Here is a 6000-nt window from a genome sequence, read left to right as displayed (position 1 = left end):
GGAAAGAAAGTGGGAGATAAGCACAGGTTTAGAGCAAATCATACAGATTATAAGTTATAGGAAAATATTTATCAACTCTACGTAAACAAGTTTGGGAATGTGGAGAACACGTTCGATTTTCTAGGAAAATATAAATTACCAAAGCTCACCCCAGAGAACAGAAACTTAAAAACAAAAACACATTTATTGACTTTCATACGTTGAGCCATCCTTGCATCTCTGGGATGAATCCCACTTGATCATGGTGGATAATATTTTTCATGCGTTGCTGTATTCTGATTGCAGGTATTTTATTGAGGAGTTTTGCATCTATGTTCATCAGAGATATCAGTCAGTAGGTTTCTTTTCTTGTTGTACCTTACCTTTGCCTGGCTTGGGTATCAAGAATGACTTTGGGAGAATGGTCTCTGTTTCAATTAGTTGGAACACTTTGAAGAGAATTGGTATTAATTCCTCTTTAAAGATTTGGTAGAATTCAGCAGTAAAGACATCGGGTCCTGGGTTTTTCTTTGTTGGGATACTGTTCTTCAATCTCTTTGCTAGTTATTGGTCTCTTCAGGTATTTTCTGCCATCTTGGTTCAGTCTTGCAAGTTGGTATGGTCCAGAAATGTAGAGGATTCATAAAGCAAATATACCTCACAGGGCCTGATTTTCCAAAGCCTTGCATTTTCAAATATTGACCTTGCAAAGGACAGGAAATTTCCCCCAGGGCATTGAGTCTCTGCTGTAAGATAAGAATCCTAACACAGCAAGGCTGCTGGTTCTAAGGCAGAGAAGTTACTAATTGATATGTAAAGTTACTAAAAAGCTGCCAGAGGGAAAAGGAATGTGGGCTAAATCAAGCCTTTGTTAGTGGATCACTTAATTGCCTAACAGAATGTCATCTGACTTGTTTTTACTGAATGTTACCAGCTTCTATTGTAAAACTTGTTAAAAAGTACTTAGCAAAACCCCACCTATGTCTCTTCGTGTAACTTCTTGGTCTGGAGAATAAATAGAGGAAGAGAACCCCAATTTGTGGTTAATTTCCCAAATGGAAGATGTGACTCCTCGTGATTGAGGAAGTTTTGGGAGATTAACCCCTTTCTGGGGCTTCTCACTGCTCAAAAGAGATGGGCTTTGAGTTATCTTTGGTGGCTCCGTCACCCAGGGGAAAAGGGGTGACAAGTCCGTGGGAGGCAAAGCAACACAGAAATTTACCCGTTTCCTCCAGGTTTTCATATATGTTGGCATATAGTTGTTTGTAAGAGTCTGTAATGATCTTTTTGTACTTCTGTAGTATCAGTTGCAATGTCTCCTTTTTCATTACTGATTTGTGTCATTGAGGTCTTCACTCTCTCTCTCTCTCACTCTGTCTCTCTGTCTCTCTCTGTTAACCGACCTAATGGTTTGTCTATTTGGTTTATCTTCTCAAAAAACCCACTTTTTGTTTCACTGATATTTTGCATGGTTTTGAGGACTCTATATGATTTAGTTCTGCTCTGATCTTAGTTATTTCTTTCTGTCGGCTAACTTTGGGATTGGACTATTCTTGTTTTGCTGCTTCTTTTAGGTGTAGGGTTAGGTTCTTTACTTGAAGTCTTTGTACTTTTTTGATGTAAGCATTTATTGCTATAAACATCCCTCTTAGGACTGTTTTTGCAGTATCCCACAGGTTTTGATATGATATGTCTTTATTTTCATTCTTTTCTAGAACTTTTTGATTTCCTATTTAATTTCTTCTTGGACCCTTAGGTCATCCAGGAGGAGCCTGTTGCTTAATTTCCAGTGTATTAGTCCATTTTTGTGTCGCTACAACAGAATACCCAAAACTGGGTAATTTATGAAGAAAAGAGTTCTATGTAGGTCATGATTCTGGGACAGTTGCATCTGGCACGGGCCTCAGTGGGGGAAAATGGCAGGCAGCCGGTGGGTATGAGCAGATCACATGGAAGAGGAGACAAGAGAGACACAGAGGGAGGTGCCAGCATGCTATAAACAACCACCTCTGGTGGGAACTAATAAAGCAGGAACTCAGTCATTAACCCTCCACCCCTAGGGAGAGCATTAACCCATTCATGAGGGGTCAACCCCCATGACTCAAATAGCTGCCAATACTGCCACATTGGGGATCAGATTGCCACATGAGTTTTGGAGGGACAACACATCCAAACTCTATCATCGGTATTTGTATAGAGCCCTGAGTTTCGCTTGTTATTAATTTCCAGTTTTAATCCATGGTGGCCTAAAAGATAGTTGAGAAGATTTTGATTTTTTAAAAGTTATTGAGACTTGATTTGTGACCTAATATGTGGTCTGTCTTGGAGCATGTTCCATGTGCTAATGAGAAGAATGTATATTCTGTAGCTGCTGGATGAAATGTTCTGTAGAGACGTGCCAAGTCCAATTGGTCTAAAGTGTCATTTAAATCCTGTGTTTCTCTGTTGACTTGTTGCCTCAATGACCTGTCCAATGATGAGTAGAGGGTGTTCAGGTCCCCCACTACTATTGCATTGGGTCTAACTCTTTAAGAAAATCAAGGACAAAAACCGTATGTTTATCTCAAACAATGCAGAAAAAACATTCAACAAAAATTCAACATCCCGGGGCCGAGCCCGTGGCGCACTTGGGAGAGTGTGGTGCTGGGAGCGCGGCAACGCTCCCGCCGCAGGTTTGGATCATATATGGGAATGGCCGGAGTACTCACTGGCTGAGTGCCGGTCACGGAAAAAAAAAAAAAAAAATTCAACATCCCTTCATGAAAAAGACTTTCAGCAAATTATGTATAGAAGGAAAGTATCTCAACACAATAAAAGCCGTCTACGACAAGCCCCACTGCCAATATCACCCTGAATGGGGAAAAACTGAAGGCTTTTCCCTTAAGAATAGGAACAAGACAAGGATGCCCACCCTCACCACTCCTACTTAACATATTACTGGAGGTCCTAGCCAGAGCAATCAGTCAAGAGAAAGAAATAAAGGGCATCCAGATTGGAAACGATGAAGTCAAACTGTCCCTTTTTGCAGATGATAAGACCTGACATATAGAAAAACCTAAAGACTCTATCGAAAAACTCTTAGAGCTGATTACTGCTTTCAATAAGGTTGCAGGATACAAAATCAGTGCCCCCAAATCAGTTGTGCTTATATACTCCAATAATATAAAAACAGGAAGAGAAATCAAGGAAGCAAGCTCATTTACAATAGCCATCAAAACCATAAAATACCAAGGAATCAATATAAACAAGGAAGTGAAAGAACTGTACAATGAGAAGTACAAATCCCTATCGAAAGAAATTAAAGAAGGCATAAAAATAGGCAAAGATATTCCATGCTCCTGAAATGGAAGAATCAGCATTGTGAAAATGTCTATGGCCCAAAGTGATCTACAGATTCAATGCAATCCCTGTCAATATACCAATAACATTCTTCACAGAAATAGAAAAAATAAAACCAACTCTAACATTCATATGGAACAACAAAAGACCCCGAATAGCCAAAGCAATCATGAGCAAAATAATAATAATAAATAATAATAATAATAATAATAATAATAATAATAATAATAATAATAATAATAATAATAATAGTAATAATAGAAAAGCTGGAGGCATAACACTACCTGACTTCAAATTATACTACAAAGCTATACTAACCAAAACAGCACAGTACTGGCATAAAAATAGATACTTGGGCCAATGGAACAGAACGGAAAACCCAGGAATCAACCCACATACTTACAGCCAGCTGATCTTTGACAAAGGAAACAACAACATACATTAGGGAAAAGCCTGCCTCATCAATAAATGGTGCTGGGAAAATTGGATATCCATATGCAGTAGAATTAAACTAGAAATTCACCTCTCACCACATACCAAAATCAACTCATAATTGATGAAAGGTTTAAGTATAAGACCTGGAAATGTAAAACTACTAAAGGAAAATATAGCAGAAACACTTCTGAAAGTAGGACTGGGCAAAGACTCTTTGAACAAGAGCCCAAAGGCATAGGCAACTAACTAGCTAACTAAAGGGTATCATATCAAACAAAAAAGCTTCTGCACAGCAAAGGAAACAATCGACAGAGTGAAATGACAACTTTCAGAATGGGAGAAAATATTTGCAAACTATACATCTGACAAGGCATTAATACCCAGAATATACAAAGAACTCAAGCAACTCTACAGTAAAACAAACAAAAAAACAAACAACACCCCCCCAAATAATCCAGTTAAAAAATGGGCAAAGGGGCTGAACAGACATTTTTCTAAGGAAGATATACAAATGGCCCACGGACACTGAAAAAAAAATGCTCAGCATCACTAGTCATCAGGGAAATGCAAATCAAAATCACATAGTGATATCATCTCACCCCAGTTAAACTAGCTATAATCAAAAAGATAGAGAATAACAAATCCTGGTGAGGATGAGGAGTGAAGGGAATGCTCCTGCACTGTTGGTGGGACTGTAAAATAGTACAACCACTTATGGAAAACAGTATGGAGGTTCCTCAGACCACTATATGTAGAACTGCCCTACAATCCAGCAATCCCACTTCTAGGTATATACCCAAAGGAATGGAAATCATCATGTCGAAGGCAAACCTGTACTCCCATGTGCATCACAGCTCTCTTCACAGTCGCCAAGATAGGGAACCAAGCTAAATGTCCATCGACAGATGGTTGGATAAGGAAAACGTGGTAAATATGCACCACGGAATACTACTCTGCCATGAAAAAAGAATGAAATTCTGCCCTTTGCAGCAACATGGATGAGCTTGAGGAAAATTATGTTAAGTGAAACAAGCCTGGCACAGAGGGGAAAATACCACATGTCCTCACTCACACGTGGGAGCTAAGAGAGAAAGAAGGAAGGAACAAAAGACCAAAGGGGTGCGTTGGACTTGCAGAGGGAGAGAACGTACCTAGGTTTGCTGGTGAGGGGAGAACAGGGAGATTGGTTGGGGATTAATTGGGTGGAGGACGTGAGGTGTAATTGCAATTTGTGGTAACGGGCATCCTGATACTGGTGATCTGACTATCACATCCTGGGTACAGGTGGTGAAGGTCAGCTTTGTACCCCATGAATCTGCATAATCAATAAAACAAAATAAAATAACATGAAAAAAAACAGAAACTCTTATTTAAAAACAATAGAGAAGGGTATTCAAAAGCAGCCTCCATAAAAATCACTAGGTCAACTGAAATCAGAGGGGAGTTCAACCAAGCCTTTAAAGTTCAGATAACTCCAGTGCTATTTAAAGTATTCTGAGGCATAAAAAAATCAGTGAAATTTGCAAGTTTGGGTTATGAATGGTTGATACCAACAAAGTGCAAAACTATGCATCTTCAGATAAGTCTCACTTAAGAATATTGTTATGGAAATACTAAATAAAAGATAGCCAACAGAATTTAGTGGCTCAGTTAAAAATTAAAACAACGTGACTGAGTGAGATTTATTTGAGGAATGTAAGGATGGTTCAACATCAGGAATTTTATGAATATATTTTACCATTTTACTGAGCCGAAAATGAAAAATCATCTGACCATCCTGACAGATGTTGAAGGGCTGTTTAACAAAATTCAGTATCCGTTCTTGCTTTAGAGAACTCTCAATAAAATCAGGTTATGGGGATACTTCCTTAACATGATATATCTGTATCAACTGAAAATCCAGCACCCTGAGTCATGATAAACAGTACAAGCGTGCCCATTAAGGCATGGAACAAAACAAAGATATTCTCTTGCTCCGCTATAATTTCACATTATTCTGAAGGAAAACAATAAAATCCGACAGGAAAAGGGATACAATTCTAAAAGAGGAAGTAAATTCATCATTATTTGAGGATACTATTACTGTTTACCTAGAAAACACAAGAGACTCCAACTGAAATACTATTACAAATGATAAGAGAATTCAGCAAAGTGCCCAGTGCAAAACCGAAATGACTGAAATCGCAAAAATCAGGAGCCTTCATCAATAAAAGCAGTAACTAGTAAAGGTAAAGAAAACACCATTGA

The sequence above is a fragment of the Cynocephalus volans genome, chromosome X (assembly GCF_027409185.1).
Source record: "Cynocephalus volans isolate mCynVol1 chromosome X, mCynVol1.pri, whole genome shotgun sequence".
Taxonomy (NCBI): domain Eukaryota; kingdom Metazoa; phylum Chordata; class Mammalia; order Dermoptera; family Cynocephalidae; genus Cynocephalus; species Cynocephalus volans.
This window is presented reverse-complemented; position numbering follows the sequence as displayed.